This window comes from Symphalangus syndactylus, chromosome 15, assembly GCF_028878055.3.
Source record: "Symphalangus syndactylus isolate Jambi chromosome 15, NHGRI_mSymSyn1-v2.1_pri, whole genome shotgun sequence".
Lineage (NCBI taxonomy): Eukaryota > Metazoa > Chordata > Mammalia > Primates > Hylobatidae > Symphalangus > Symphalangus syndactylus.
Window position 1 is genome coordinate 84,538,181 of NC_072437.2, and position 17,333 is coordinate 84,555,513.

Here is a 17,333-nt window from a genome sequence, read left to right on the forward strand (position 1 = left end):
AAACTAAAGTTGCAGATGGGAATTAAAGATGCCAATCAGCTGAGCTGGAAATAATTAGAGAGCCCTGGATTATCCAGGTGGGCCCAATGTAATCACAGCTTTCCTTAAGAGTGGAAGAGGGAGGAAGGTGTGTTGGGTCAAAGTGATTCAATAAGAGCAGGATTCAATCTGTACTGGCTACCTTGGAAGATAACAGGGAAAGGACCATGGGCCAAGGAGTGTAGGTGGCTTCTAGAAGCTGGAGCGGGCAGTGACGTTTTTTTCCCCTGGTGCCTCCAGAAAGAACGCAGCTCTACTGACACCTTGGTTTTGGCTTGGTGAGACCAGCTTTGGACTTTTCACTTCCCAAACTGTAAGTAATAAATTTGTGTTGTTTTAAGCCAACAGCGGAGGTGTCATTTCAGTTTGTCGTCATTGCTACAGCAGCACTAGGGAGCTGGCACACATTGCCCGGACTCACTCTTGCTCTGGCGCTTGGGCGGCACTGTAGGTGTTCACGTTCCTGGAGGTAGTCAGCAAAGGGGGGCTCTCTCGGCTGGGCCGGCCATGTCTGCTTACACAGAGGGCTCCCCTCTTCCCGCTGCGGTAACAGCCTTGCCTTAGTCCCTGTGCATTTGGAGTGGCATTCGCTACAAAAGTTCTTTGTCAAAGGGACAAACTTGATGAGCTATGATGACATTCAGACTGACGTGTTAACTTCTAAGCTTTCCTATGATTAAGATAATTGTTCTATGATATGAGGAGCGGCATTGCATGCAGTATATTTCTTTATGTGCTGTTAAAATGCAGTTCACAGCTGTAGACAGGTGGGGTGAAATTAGCACCAGACTGGGAGACAGAAGCCCTGATTTCTTTCCTTGGCCTGTGCACATACAAGCTATGGGTGTAATGAACTTTTGTTTTCCCATAAACATTTTAAAATCACTTAGTCATGCTCCTAAAAAAAATTTTAACTTTTGGATTAAAACTGTTGAAACTGTAGATAATCTGGTGGAAAACGAACACCTTAGTTCTACAGTTAACAATGGTAAGTTATCTCAATAATTTAAACATGTTATATTTTTATCTACTTGGGTCTTGTCTGTCCTATAATAGTTCTAGGGTTTTTTTTTTCCTACAAAGTTCCTGGTAATTCTTACCTGATTTTTTTCTCCTTAATATAGTGCATTATTCTGAATTGTTAGGTAAAAGTTGGTCTGCTTGTTGTCTTTATCTTATAGAGATTGTGCTTCTCATATGCCTAGAAATTTTTTCTTGTGACTTTATATCTCCTCCAGGGGATATAAGATGCCGTGATTAATATCGTACACCAGGAGAAGGGGTTACAGCCTGTGCGCCTCCTGGTGATCTTGATTAGGAAGAAGGGGAAGGTGGAACTTAGGGCAGAAGGCCTCCAGCATTGAAATGTGGGCTCCCAGATCCTCCATCTGTCCACCTCTTGCTGGACACATCCATACTCATCTGCCTGGACCACTTCTCTGACTCCCAATCCCCCAACCCTTGGGCTGGGAGGAGAAAGAGCTCAGAAGCCAGCAGGTTGCTCTCTTCCCTTGCTGTGTGCTCTCAGTGGTTGTTGGCAGCACACTGGAATCACCTGGCAGCCTTAAATACTAATAGTGGGTTGAATCCATAGAGATTCTGATTTTGTGCATTCCAGGTGAGGCCAAGGGTATCAGGCTGTTTTAAAGCTCCCCAGATGATTCTAATGTGCTGCTAAGGTTGAGATCCCCAGTCCCAGCCCTCTCCTGAAGCCACCCCACTGGCTGGAGAAGATAATGGGCTGACATTGCTTTTTCTCTGCATTGCCATGGTCACTGGGTGGGCAGGCCCCTGTCCAGCGTAGCGTGGACGCTCTTCCAAGGCAGCATCTACGCTGCCTGTGACTCTCAGCTCTCCTCCATCTAAAACATCTTAGTTTTACAGTTGTGGTTTTCATATGCCTAGAAATTTCTGGGCTACATTTCCCTCCCATATATGGACTTCATGACCGTCTATTTTCCCAGAGGGTTTTTTTTTGCAGTTTTTATGCCAGTTTTCGATTCACCAATCTTTCCCTTCTGTTAGGTTTAAAGAAAAAAGTCTACAGTTCCAGTTAGTCTACTTTTGTAACAGGACCTGACAATTCCACTCTACTTCCAATCCTGAAAGACTACAGGAAATACGATAAAATGGAAAAGTGCCCAGCAGTGATGGGCTTTCAGGAGATGCCATAGACATTAGCCGAATTTGAACATTTTCGACTTGAATGGGACAGAAACATTAACTGGAGTTGACAGGAGGATCAGCGATGTATCTAATAGGCAGCATTACAAATAGCACAAGCTTAGGTGTTCCTCAGCTACCACACCTTAGTGCTTGCTCCTCTGTTAGGATTATCTATTAGACTTTGCTATTTACTTTTATTAGATTTTTATATTACAAGAGGGGCACATAATAGAGCTCGTGCAATTTGGTTCATTTTAGACTTGGGCCAGCTTTAGGTGAAAGCTGCTGGAACTAATTTTTATAGCCAGGACTTCAAATAGTGACTTTGAGCCTATATCAGAACAAAATATCATTATCCCCAGCTCTGGCTCTGACATCAGTTCTTTTGAGGCTGAAAGCTGCCCTGGGGTTGTAAGATCTTACACGACCAATAACAGAAGTCAGCAGAGACTCCTAGGCACAGAGATGTGATAACATAATTAATATCTTGATAGCATTCCAAACAGCAACAGAATAATGCCTTTGGCCAGGAAATCACAGATCCCTACCCATCCTGTTTTGGTGGGACTGTGTCCCCTCAAATGATCCCCAGTAGCTGCGAATGTGATCTTATTTGGAAATAGATTCTTTTGTAGATGATCAAGTTAAGGTTAAGTAAGCTCATTAGGGTGGGCCCTAATCCACTACGACTGAACTTATAAAAAGAGAAAAAATGTGGACACAGACGTGTACACTGGGATAACATTATGTGAAGATGAAGGCAGAGATTGGGAGATGGAACTACAAGTCAGGGAACACCAAAGATGACTAATGTCCCACCAGAGCTAAGAAGAGGGCATGGAACAGCCTCTCCCTTGCAGGTCAGAAGGAACTAATCCTGCCAATACCTTGATTCCCAGAATTCTGACCTCCGGAACTGTGACACAAGAAATCTGTCAGTTTAAGCCAATAAGTTTGAGGTACTTTGTTACAGTAGCCCTGGGAAACCAGTACACCCCCTTTTCTCTCACTCTGCCTTCCAGGAGAAGTGATACTATAGATTGCTGTAATTCAAGGGAACGCCTTAAGTTTTTCGGTTGAAACATGTGAAAAGGCTGATATGTAACCACTATGACCTTCAGAAGGGGCAGTTTCACAGGATGTAGTCAAATATTTTTCTGGTGGGTGGAGCTTTGTGTAAGACATAAATCAGTCTCACTGGGTAGCTGTCTCAATTTCCACTTTCCCAGTTCAGTGTGGGTGGATGGGGAAGGTGCTCCCAACTGGGAGGTATACAGGCTGCGTTTCTCATTGGCTTTCCCGTATGCTTCTGGGACATTCTTCATTCTATGTGGCCAGGGAACATGTAAACTGGAGACAGAACCCAAAAGCTTTCCCTCCCTAAAAAGGCCTAAGGTGGGATGGCCAGTAGGGCAGGTGAGGACCTTGCTACAAAAATTTTAGGACCGAGAAAAGGAAGTATTGCTCCCCCAAAAATTCAATCTCAAAATTAATATTTAACCTAAATATCTAAAATATAACATGTCCACTAGCCAGATCAGCTGATAGTAGAGTATATAAAGTTATATTTAATGTGATGTATTATGTATAATATATGATGTGGATGGGGTCTGCAAAAGTAAGGGTGCCAAAGGTCCGAAACAGCTTTGGGCGTTGGAGCAAATGGTCTTTCCTCTGGCTACCATTGTCTTGTACTTACACCTTCTTCCTGACTGGTGTGTTCTTTGACATTCCAAAATAGTAAGATTAGAGACCTAGTGTGGGTTTGGGACAGAACAGGTAGAATAAAGCAATCCCTTACCCTGCTTCATCCTTGGTTATATGTTGATCTTAGAAAACGAAGAGTGCTCTAGACAGTGGGTGGAGAAGATTCAAGTACATCTTTTTTGCTAAGAGTATGCTCTCCTATCTTTTGTAAGAGTACACAATTTAAATTTCTAAAAATTCATTACAATAAAAAGCAAAACAATCCCTCATAGATTTATAATCAAACTAATGTACCACTTAGAAAGGATTTGAAATAAATGCAAATACCTAGGCACAATGTTTTATCTTTTTAATGACACTTCAGTAAACCTAATTACTTAACTTATTTTTCTGAACAAAGCAAATGGGAAGAAAAATGTAAAGTGTTTCTTCATACACTGTAAGTTTATGAAATTCAAGAGGTAGAAAATGCAGCAGCATTTTGAAGAAGAGCCTTTTAAATGAATGTGAGCCTTGGCTATCCCTACACTTGGGATGCGGGTCTTCTAAATGGATATAAGTCTTGGGTATACCTTAAAGTTTATGAAAGTGAAAGTCAGCAAATCCTTCCCCAGTAGGCTTTAACTCTCTTAGTAAAAAAACAAAACAAACAAAAAAAAACACTAGGCTGAATGGGCCATTTGTATCATCTAGTATGATGACTCTTATGTGTGTACTTCTATCCTGGGATGAAAGTCCTTAATGAAGGATTTGCAGATTAGGTTAAGAGGGTTATCATTATCTAATTACACAACAAATCCATTCATCTGGCAAATACTTAGTGAATGTCTACTAAGTGCGAGGCAGAATGCTAAACAAACTTGTCCAAAACAGCCACATGATAGCAGGGGCATGATAACAGTCTCTGTTGTCATGTAGCTCAGTTGAGTAGGAGGCATCTATAATTCCATGTGAGGATGAGGACAGTGCAAGGTGCTGGGGGGAGCCCTAGCATCTTCATCCATTCAGGCTGCTAGGTGGCTTGTAAACAATAGAAATTCATTGCTGGCTGGGCGCGGTGGCTCATGACTGTAATCTCAGCACCTTGGGAGGCTGAGGTGGGTGGATCACGAGGTCAAGAGATCGAGACCATCCTCGCCAACTTGGTGAAACCCTGTCTCTACTAAAAACACAAAAATTAGCTGGGGGTGATTGTGCTCCCCTGCAGTCCCAGCTACTCAGGAGGCTGAGGCAGAAGAATCACTTGAACCTGGGAGGCGGAGGTTGCAGTGAGCTGAGATCATACCACTGCACTCCAGCCTGGTGACAGAGCGAGATTCCATCTTAAAAAAAAAAAAAAATTCATTGCCCACAGTTCTCAAGGCTGGGATGTCCAAGATGAAAGCACCAGCAGATTCAATGTCTAATGAGGGTCGGTTTGCCCATTTCATAAATGGCACCTGCTCACTGCATCCTCACAGGATGGAAGGGCCAAGGCAGCTCTCTAGGGCCCCTTTGTTAAGGGCTCTAATCTCATTCCCGAGAGCTCTGCCTTCATGATTTAACCACCTCTCAAACGACTCACCTCCAAATACATAATCGCATTGATGATTACATTTCTACCTGTGAATTTTGGGGAGATGCATTCAGACCGTAGTAAGTAGGGAGGGGCATTTGACTTGAATTTGAGAACTGATCAAAAAGGCTTTCTACACTACACTTGATCTTAGCCAAAAGGCCGAGAAGCGATGCAAAAAGGCTTTCTGTAGAAAGTGATAGCCGAGGCCTCAAAAACACGAAGGGCTTATCCAGACAAATGAAATAAATGCCCTGGAGGCAAGAAAGCACAGCATATAAGAGCTGAAAGTAATTTGATATGAGGTGAGGAATCCTCCAGAGAGAGGAACCTGGGGAGGTAGGCAGCAGCCACATCTCGAAGGGCCTTGCAAGCCATATGGAGATGATTTACCTCTACCCTGAGGGCAATAAGAAGCTACTAAACGACTTTAAGCAGAGAATGGAAATATTCAGATGACAGCCTGGCTGTGTGGTGGGTGGATTAGAGGGAAACTAGACCAGTAAAGAGGCTGCTGCAGTAAGCAAGGTGAGAAATGAGAAACAGTGCCACTGGGGACAAAAGTGGGGGACTCCTAAGACAGTGGCAGGGAGCATCAGCAGGATTTAGTGATTGTTTGGGTGGAGGAGCAAGTAAGAAAATGAAGGTTAAGAGTTTAGTTTTGTAGAGTGGTACCTCTCTATGGAGCTTGAGAACTTGGAGAGAAGAAAGTTTTGGTGGGAAGGGGACGATTCAGTTTTAGACATACTGATCTGGATTTACATAAAGTATAGCCAAGCAGAGCTGCTTGGAAAACAGGTACCTGAATCTGACTACCGCTCACTCAGACAGCTCTCAGGGCAGGGGATTCCAGGAAGGAGTACTGAGCTGCCTTGAAGGATGAAGAGTAGTGGGAGGGGGTGTGGCAGGAAATGCTTGGAAGTTGGGGAATGATGTTGAGACTTAAATGCCATGAGGAATTGCAGGTAGTACAGAGGGATGTGGATGGAAGGCAGGGAATAATTCTTGATGGGTTTTGCCTGTCATGTTTTATGCCTAAGGAATGAGATAGAGCTAATATAATATTTTAGACGGGTGAGAAACCTGATCATATTTGGGTTTTAGAAATTAGACTGGCACTGGTATGAGTGTGAATTGGAAATGGAAATAAGTCAGACTGGTTAAAATAATCTAGTTTTATGCCTGTCAAAAGATCAAGTCCTAAACTAAGGCTGAACAGAGAGGGTGAGGAAGAAAGAATGAATTTTAGGGATATTGAGGTGGCAGAAATGACAGCTATAGCCATGGACTACATGTGGGAGGTGAGGAAGATGGCAAGAATGATATTCAGGGTTCTGGCTTGGCTGATGGTGGACCATTTGGTGAGATGGGCACTACCCATCTCAGAGGCGGAACGGCAAGGTACAGGTCTGAGAAAAGCAGGGCAGATGCGCCATAAACCCTGATCTTACAATTTACTGAAAAATCATGAGTCACTAAGACATTCGAATTCTTGATCCCTGCAAGAAACAGCAATTTTAATTACTTTCATCTGCAGTGAAGAATTTGGCATCACTTTACCCTTTTTGTCTATATTAAGGCTTGGGAATTAGTTCTGTTTGCAAAACTATTTTTTAAAAGAAACAGATACTCAACATGTTAAAAACTGTCAAAATATAACTTGGTATTTGCAGGGATCTCTCTTTCCCAAATAATCAGATATTTAAAATCTTCTGTTGAAGAGAAGTATCTATAATTTGCCCAAGCCTTCAAGATGCTGTCACATGGCTGATTCCGCTCATTCTTCAAGTTTCAGCTGAGATAAAAACGGTCAGAAAAGCATTTCCTGAACACCTTCTCCAAACAGGTCCTATTATTACTATCATGGCACTATGTCCTTTCATCCATACCATTTCATCAGCTTAAAAGTATATTTTTATTTACATATTATTCTCTTCCCACTATGATTATAAGGTCCTTCAGGGTTGATATGGCTTGGATCTGTGTCCCTGCTCAAATCTCCTGTCAAATTATAATCCCCAATGTGGAGGTGGGGCTGGTGGGAAGTGATTGGATCATGGGGGTGTTTTCTGATGGTTTAGCACCATCCCCCTAGTGCTGTTTCATGAGGGAGTTCTCAGGAGATCTGGTTGTTTGCAAGTGTGTAGCACCTCCCTTGCCTTCCTCCTGCTCTGGACCATGTAGCTCGTGCCTGCTTCCCCTTCTGCCACGATTGAAAGTTTCCTGAGGCCTCCCCAGAAGCCACCATGCTTCCTGTACAGCCTGCAGAACCCTGAGCCAATTAAACCTCTTTTCTTTATAAACTACCTAGCCTCGGGTATTTCTTTATGGCAATGCAAGAATGGACTGATACAAGATAAAGATTGTGCCTGCGTATAGCCAGTGGCAGCTTTATGCCCTGGCATATCATCACCACCCTATAAATACTAATTAAGTTCACGGCTAGAGAACAGTCACGATTCCTGTTCTCAAGGCTCTTTTTAGCCAGTATCATTTTTATGGCCATGTTGGTTGTTAAAATTCAAACTCCTTCTATACTTAATAACCTCTGCTCAGAGCCCTAGAAGTCCCCCAGCCCTTACTCATTCTTCTATTTGCCCTTTTCGAGGAATTCTCAGAATTCTCCTCAACGCACAACTTAATGCCTAATGCCTGGCCCAGTGTGCCCTAGCTCTGGTGCTGAGGACTGTGTGTGTTGGTTGGTGTCTGTGCTGTACAGGTTGGTAAATATTTTGAAGGTCGTACCTGCCTAGACTTCTAATCCAAACTCAGAATCTACTTTCTGTTGCTATATAATACATAGAAACTTCCATAATAATGACATAGAGTAACATAGGAAAAGATCCCTATTGCTAACGATGAACAAGTTAGGTTCACATTAAAGTAAAACCATAGCCTCAGGGTAAACAGATGGGCAGGTCTTTGTGAACGTGTTTGTGTCAGGGTTAGGAGTTAGGGAGGTCTGTGGCAAGGGAGGATTGCAGAACAATCACCTTTATGTTCTTTTGGATTGAAGACAAAGTTTCATCTCTTCCAAGGAGAGAGAAGAGCTTTATTGAAAAAAGTCAAACTTCAACTGTGAATATATTCCTTAAGTGGAGAGATCCTGGGTGAGCCTCCACCCAGAAGCTGGCTTAATTGGACTCCAACTGGGCAGAATGAATTCTTAATCAGAACATATTTTATTTGCTTAAAATGAATGTTATTGCAGTTACCCCCCATTTATCAACAAAGTGGCCATTAACAGCCATCAGTGGCTGACCTTGACAGATTCCATTACTGAAATAATGAAATTTGATGGGTTACTATTATTAAGATTTGCTAATGGTTTTACATTGCAGAGCTTGAGACCAGTGAAACAGAGCTGCTTACTCAGGCAGGTTGACCACAGGGAAAATGTGAGGGAGGGAGTAATGAAAAGCATAGGGAGCTTGATGAAAAATGAATGGCTCCCAGGCAGAATTTCCACAAATGAATGCAAATTCAGATATATATCTCTTAATCACCAAACTGAAAAGGTTGATTACTTAAAATTAGACTCACCAGATGTTTTTGTTGTAGGCAGGAATGGAAAGCTGACTAAGTGGGAAAATATAAATTTATTCTTTAAAAGGTCCTAGTTATCTCATAATAGCTGGTAGGAAATTGAACTGAAATCATAAATGGAAAGCAGCTAGATTCAGAGGGGGAATGAAGAGAAAAGCTCAGAGGCAAGAAAAGGAGAAGAAATAAGACAGTTCTATTGTGTTAGCATTCCTGATATTTGTAAACTTGGGCTGACATGCAAAAGAAGTGATTTAATTTTTTTCCCCTAAAAATTCATTGGTTAGCAGCTTTCTTATCACATAATTTTAGATTGTAAACATCTTACTTCCCTTATCCTCAAAGCCATTATTAATTTCCATTACCTTCAGACATGACCTAGCTACAAGAAACACCAACCCAATTTTGTTTCTGAGTGGAACCGGCTGTGGGCAAAGGAGTAAAGTTGCTTCTGGGATACAGTTTGGGAGACATTGGAAAGGCCTGTTCTTAGATTGTCTACCTCACCTTCCTGGTTTTCCCATCAATGATTTGTTTGTTTGGATCTATCAAGCATTTTGAACTTACTGGCTTCTTTTTAAAATGCAAACACTTCTGAAGAGGCAATAACTGAGAAACTATCAGGCTTATCAACTAATACCTTTGCCTGAATAGAGATTCTGTCAGGATAAAAGTTTTGAGGAGTGGATTCTTTCAGAGCAATTAGTGTTTGGGAGAGGGAAAAAGGCACTCCTAAAAGTTGGAAGAGATCATTTTTGCCTATCTTACAATTTCCAAGAGGAAGGCCCTTCTGTGGCTTAACTAATATTTATTGCCAAAACTTTGTGGATCAATAACTCCCAAACTGAAGTCAGTTTTGATTTCCTCATGCCTCTCTATATGGCAAAAGAACCCTAGATAATGAGGAATATTGGTTGCACATGGAGATAACCTCCTTGTTTGTCTATAAGATAGGAATAGATTCTGTCTTGCTATTGCCTGTCCTTTAGTTTCTGGGTCAGTGGTTCAGGATTCTATTAATTTCTTACATAAGAAATTAGCTGTGGACCTCAATAAACTCTGTCCAAGTTTGTAAGATAGAGAACCAGATATGAGTAAGTTCCTTGCCAGATCTATTATAATTTACTGTAACTTCTGTAAGTGTACTTAAGCCTAACAGTCAGTACAACAGCATATAGGAAATCCATATGTGGTTTTGAACCAATCAGCTTAAGTATATTGTACATTAGAGGAGATAGGCTCAAAGCAAGTAATTCCTTTTAAAATGTTTTTGTATACATCACATCCATCACTAAGGGCCTACTGTGTGGTAGGTATCACAGTCCAGGAGTGCAAAGGTAAGGACTGTGTAACGTATGGGCCTGTTCTATGGAAATGAATGTATTAGGGAATCTGTTATATTTTGCTATCAAGTTTAATAAAACAAAAAGAGAAAAAGTTAGCCAGGGGGGAAAGGTATTGTATAATCCATTTTTGGATAGATAAAAGGTGACTTTGGGGAACATAGGGCCCCTTGCCCCCCATAAGAAACTCCAGAAATAGAAAAGAGAAACAGGAAAACTAAAACTGGCTGGCCACTCGGGAGATCACAATTGTTAGTGGCTTCTGCTAAATGAACTATTTGAGACAACTTATAACTTATGTTGGGTCAGGTAACTCTAAAAGTGCCCTCTAGTTGATAATAAATAGCTTGTAATATGTCTGGTTCACATAATAAAAGTTTATTTGAATGCCACTATTGTCAGAACATGCAGAAAGATACTATATTTGCACTACCTATAAAATGGTATTTGTTCTACAAAGGTATAAAATTATAGGGGGATAATTAAAATGCTTAGACTTTTCAGGCACTTGACAGTCATTTCTGAGTAAATGACTTAAATCACTAATTGTAAAACATTTCAATTTAATCCTGAAGATACCTCAAGGACCTCCACTCGCTGATATTCTTTCTGGTATAACACTAGTTACCATGTGCATTGGAGAATAAAAATTTCTCTGAAATAAACTGCAACTTTGACTCTTTAATTCAGACTTATTTTCTCAACAATTAGTTAAAATTAGTCAAATAAGGTGAAAGTATAAATGGTTATACAAAACTCTTAATTTCTTATGAAGACTATAAGGGCAAATATACATGAAAAATAAAAGGCTTAACTCTTACTTTTAAAAATAAGAGAACCCAGTTTGATAGCTCTGATGCTTAAAAAAATAAAAAGAGAATAAGAACAAAATTTCTCTTTTCTTAGAGCATTTTCCTTTGTAAACTTGTAATTGGCTCGGTGTGGTGGCTCATACCTATAAATTTCAGCATTTTGGGAGGCTGAGGTGGAAGGATTGCTTGAGCCCAGGAGTTCAAGACCACTCTGGGCAACATAGCAGCACCTCATCTCTATAAAAAATACAAAAATTAGCTGAGCATAGTGGAGTGTGCCTGTAGTCCCAGCTACTTAGGGGGCTGAGGCAGGAGGATTGCTTGAGCCCAGGAGTTCAAGGCTGCCGTGAGCTATGCAGTAAGCTGCCACTGCACTCCAGCCTGGGCACTACAGTGAGACTCCCTCAAAATGCAAAAAAAAAAGAAAAAGACAGTCTTATGAAAAAAGCTCAACATCACTGATCATTTGAAAATCAAAACCACAATGAGATACCATCTCATGCCAGTCAGAATGGTGATTATTAGGAAGTAAATAACATGCTGGCAAGGTTGTGGAGAAAAAGGAACACTTATACACTGTTGGTGGGAGTGTAAATTAGTTCAACCATTGTGGAAGTCAGTGTGGTGGTTCCTCAAAGATCTAGTGGCAGAAATATCATTTGACCCAGCAATCACATTACTGTATATATACCCAAAGGAATATAAATTATTCTGTCATAAAGACACATGCACACATATATTCATTGCCGCACTATTCACAATAGCAAAGACATGGAATCAACATAAATGTCCATCACTGATAGACTGGATAAAGAAAATGTGGTACGTATATACCATAGAATACTATGCAGTCATAAAAATGAGATCATGTCCTTTGCAGGGACATGGATGGAGCCTGGAGGCCATTATCCTTAGCAAAACTAAACTATACACATGTTCTCACATATAAGTGGGAGCTAAATGATGAGAACACATGGACACATAGGGGAACAACACACAACTAGGGCCTGTTAGAGGGTGAGGCCTGGGAGGAAGTTAGATGATCAGGAAAAATAAGTAATGGGTATTATGCTTAATACCTGGGTGATGAAATAATCTGTACAACAAACTTGTGCCATGACACAAGCTTACCTACGTGACAAACCTGCACAGGTACCCCTGAACTTAAAAGTTCATGAAACCCTTGTAATTATAAATTCCTTCTTTGGCTCTTTGAGATGAAGAATATTTTAAAAGGCTCTCGCAGGTCTTACAAGCCAAGAGTGTCATTTTCTAGGACCAAGGAGCCATCTCTCTGACATAAAGGAGACAACACTTCTATCTTGCAGCTTCGGAAGAAGGTAGGAGCCTAAACTTCCAAGGAGCCTCTTCCTCCAACTTGCAAAACTACTTCTTGTCATTAAGATATGAGAAGTTTGTTTTTCCCTTTAGAAGACACTAATTAGCTAACACAGATGTTCACCCCAATTACCAGGTTTATTTAGGATGAACTATGTGAGGCACATGGTGCTGTCAAGTCCTTATGTGAGGACTGGCTAGTTGTTTATCTAGAGAATGCCATGTAATAGGATGCATCTGTTTGGCTGTATAAAAGAGTGAGATTTGTCTTTGCAATCCCTCAGTGGATTCCCTGTATGTGTATCACATTCTGGTTTAGCGTTTATTCAATAATAAAGCTGCTTTCTTTCTCTACTATATTTGTAAAGAGGTTTTTTTAGGTTGGAGGATGATTTTGTCTTTAAATTTACCCAACCTAACCTCATATTGATTTTAGATATATTTCACATGCTCTTAAAATATGTCCCTAAAACCCGCGCAGATGTTAATTAACATTAGCTTTACTGCCTGTGGGTTAACCATTCATGTCAAAACTGATTCTCCTTCCTCCAGATCTTGCTGAGTCACCCTAGAACATGTTTTGCCACCCTTCCTCACTCACTTCCTGGTATTATCACTGATAATGGTCTGCAGCTTTAATTTAAATTAGAGGATTAATTTTATGATATCTCAAACAATGTGATAACAGCAAGTACATGGTCTTAAACGTCAAGTGTCAGCTAGCCGAAAAAGACTGCAAGTGGTAGGGAGGAAAGAGGCTGAGTTGTTGAGGATTTAAGGTCAGTGAGTACGTAACAAAAAATAAAATATTACATGCCTAGAAAGGCAGGACAAAATGAAGCAATGGCTCAAAGTTCATCAACAGAAAAGAAGCAATATAAGAGATTTCAGCCTTTAGTTCTAGCAACAGCCTGCAATACAAAATAATTCTGGCTCTACTAGGTAAAGATGCTGACCTAAACCAGTCCTGTGTCACCTGGACTGTACTTGGAGCAGCAACGTCCATTGCAACTTTCTGTGACGGAAGGGTTCCATATCTACTGCCCAATGTACTAGCCACCAGCCATATGTGTACTGACTACTGAAAATGTGGCTGGTGTGACAGAGGAGTTGAATGTTAAATTTAAGTTGATAAAATAAAAATGAAATGGCAATATACATGGCTAGTGGCTACTCTATTGGACAGCACAGAACTGTATGATTCAAGGGAAGATGATTTTTGGGGTCATTTACTTAAATATTACAAGGCTTGTGCTATTTGGAGAGAAATCTCATGTGTAGGATACTGATCAGCATTTATCACTGATTGGAAGATATACAGATACTAGAGTTGAAGTGGTCCTAGATGTTGTTGGCAATGATGGGAACATTTGGGTGCTTGAGACGAGGTAAGCTTTTCTGGGTTCTCTCCAGCCATCTCATGAGACTTTTTGCTGTATTTTTCACATATTTCATTATTTTCAAGTTCTGCTATCTTTATCTTGCTCACATCCTAGGAATCATGAGAGGATTAATTCATGAGTTTCATAAATTGTTTTGTAGATTAAAATTCCCTATTAAAGTGTCTATTACTATCTGCAGTCCTGACTTGGAGAGATTAGACTTCTGACAATTCCCGTTTATAGGATTCGGAGCAATGCATCTGTGCCATTAGCCCAGGAGGCAGGCCCACACAGACTCAGTTAGATTAAGCAATCAGCTTCCTGATAGGCTTATCGAGAAAGCTGACTCACCCTTCAGCCTCAGCCTGGCCTCATGGTTCCTCCCTTCTCTGCCTGCTTCCTGTCCTAGGGTCTGTCAGACACTCTGCAGAGCTAGCCTGTACTGCCTGAGGGGCTGTGCAGTCAACTCAGGCCTTAGGGGAGAGAGCAGCTGAGGAATGTAAGTGGTGCACAGTGTAAATAGTAATGCACTTGAAGTCACAAGACCTGGCTTTGAGTCCCAGACTTGCCTTGTTAATTATGAAATTCTGACTAGGTACTTAGTCTCTTTGAAACTTGGTTTTCCCATTCCCATTCATTTAACAAATATTTAACTAGATATTGTGTTAGGAACTGGAGAGTCATCAGTGAACTAGACTAAAAACCTCTACCCTCATGGAATTTACATTTTCAGCAAGAACTGAAAATAAAACATAATAAACGCATTACATAACACATCAAAAGGTAATAAGGAGGCCAGGCACGGTGGCTCATGACAGTAATCCCAGAACTTTGGGAGGCCAAGGTGAGTGGATCACCTGAGGTCAGGAGTTTGAGACCAGCCTGGCCAACATGGAGAAACATATTCTCTACTAAAAATATAAAGATTAGCTGGGTGTGGTGGTGGGCACCTGTAATTGCAGTTACTTGGGCGGCTGAGGCAGGAGAATCGCTTGACCTGGGAGGCAGAGGTTGCAGTGAGTCGAGATTGTGCCACTGCACTCCAGCCTGGGTAACAAGAGCGAAACTCCGTCTCAAAAAGTGATAAGTGAGGGAGATAAATAAAGCTTGGTAAACTGGATGGGGAATAGATGGGAGACAACATGGTTTTTGTGGGGGGAATCAGGATAAGCCTCACTGAGAAATAGACATTTGGGCAAAGGCTTGAGGAAACAAGGCATATACCTATCTGTGAAGAACCCTCCAAGTTTAAGTCCAGAAATAAGACAGAGAAACCTGAAAATAAAAACTGGTTGGTGAACCTCACCTAGAGATAAGTTACCCTTAAAATGCCTACTATGTGCTAGGTGCCAAATACTTACATTTAAAGGCTGACGCTGACTGACTTCCTTCATCATGGAAAATGAAGGTTATCCCAAATACCTTGACAAGTTAAAAGCATCTCAGGAAAGGGATCATTTTCAATTTGAATCTGTCTTGTTCCACCATTTACTATGAATTTGTAGCAATATTATGAGATAGCTTGGTGCATATGTGTATGTAATACATAAAACTATTAGCCAATTCTGCATGGGAATCTGAGTTGCTAATTTCTCCAGAATATCTCTTGAAGGATTTTCTTTTTTTATTTATTTTTTATTTTTTTATTTTTTTATTTTCTCCAATACTTTTATTTGTAAGCTGGAATACACTGCTAATATACTCGAATTACAGTGGGGGTGTGGGGGGGCAGGTTTGCAAACAGGAAATTTGTTTAAAAATTGGAATAAAAAAGAACAATTTTGAAAAAGTTTTCACTTAACTAAGAAGGGTGAAAAGGTTAAAGAAAAATTGCATACACTCAAATATATACCTTGAAGATATGGCACAAATGGAGCTCTATCAGGGAATATTCTCTTTAGGAATTTTTTCTGACAACCAAGGATTTTTTTTTATGTTACTGTTTTATTTTTTTTTTTATTTTTATTTTTTTTAATTTTTTTTTTTTTTTTATTATACTTTAGGGTTTTAGGGTACATGTGCACAATGTGCAGTTTTGTTACATATGTATCCATGTGCCATGTTGATTTCCTGCACCCATTAACTCGTCATTTAGCATTAGGTGTATCTCCTAATGCTGTCCCTCCCCCCTCCCCCCACCCCACAACAGTCCCCGGAGTGTGATGTTCCCCTTCCTGTGTCCATGAGTTCTCATTGTTCAATTCCCACCTATGAGTGAGAACATGCGGTGTTTGGTTTTTTGTCCTTGCGATAGTTTACTGAGAATGATGTTTTCCAGTTTCATCCATGTCCCTACAAAGGACACGAACTCATCATTTTTTATGGCTGCATAGTATTCCATGGTGTATATGTGCCACATTTTCTTAATCCAGTCTATCGTTGTTGGACATTTGGGTTGGTTCCAACTCTTTGCTATTGTGAATAGTGCCGCAATAAACATACGTGTGCATGTGTCTTTATAGCAGCATGATTTATAGTCCTTTGGGTATATACCCAGTAATGGGATGGCTGGGTCAAATGGTATTTCTAGTTCTAGATCCCTGAGGAATCGCCACACTGACTTCCACAATGGTTGAACTAGTTTACAGTCCCACCAACAGTGTAAAAGTGTTCCTATTTCTCCACATCCTCTCCAGCACCTGTTGTTTCCTGATTTTTTAATGATGGCCATTCTAACTGGTGTGAGATGGTATCTCACTGTGGTTTTGATTTGCATTTCTCTGATGGCCAGTGATGAGGAGCATTTCTTCATGTGTTTTTTGGCTGCATAAATGTCTTCTTTTGAGAAGTGTCTGTTCATGTCCTCTGCCCACTTTTTGATGGGGTTGTTTTTTTCTTGTAAATTTGTTTGAGTTCATTGTAGATTCTGGATATTAGCCCTTTGTCAGATGAGTAGGTTGCAAAAATTTTCTCCCATTGTGTAGGTTGCCTGTTCACTCTGATGATAGTTTCTTTTGCTGTGCAGAAGCTCTTTAGTTTAATGAGATCCCATTTGTCGATTTTGGCTTTTGTTGCCATTGCTTTTGGTGTTTTAGACATGAAGTCCTTGCCCACGCCTATGACCTGAATGGTATTGCCTAGGTTTTCTTGTAGGATTTTAATGGTTTTAGGTCTAACATATAAATCTTTAATCCATCTTGAATTAATTTTTGTATAAGGTGTAAGGAAGGGATCCAGTTTCAGCTTTCTACATATGGCTAGCCAGTTTTCCCAGCACCATTTATTAAATAGGGAATCCTTTCCCCATTTCTTGTTTTTGTCAGGTTTGTCAAAGATCAGATAGTTGTAGCTATGCGGCATCATTTCTGAGGGCTCTGTTCTGTTCCATTGATCTATGTCTCTGTTGTGGTACCAGTACCATGCTGTTTTGGTTACTGTAGCCTTGTAGTATAGTTTAAAGTCAGGTAGCGTGATGCCTCCAGCTTTGTTCTTTTGGCTTAGGATTGAC

The 17,333-nt window shown here is 40.7% G+C and overlaps 1 protein-coding gene across 2 annotated transcripts in view; it reads right to left on the minus strand.

Moving 5' to 3' along the window:
- The window catches only part of HTR2A (5-hydroxytryptamine receptor 2A), a 71,829-nt gene that overhangs the window by 19,963 nt on the left and 34,533 nt on the right, over positions 1-17,333 (minus strand). The gene's annotated exons all lie outside the window — the stretch shown is intronic.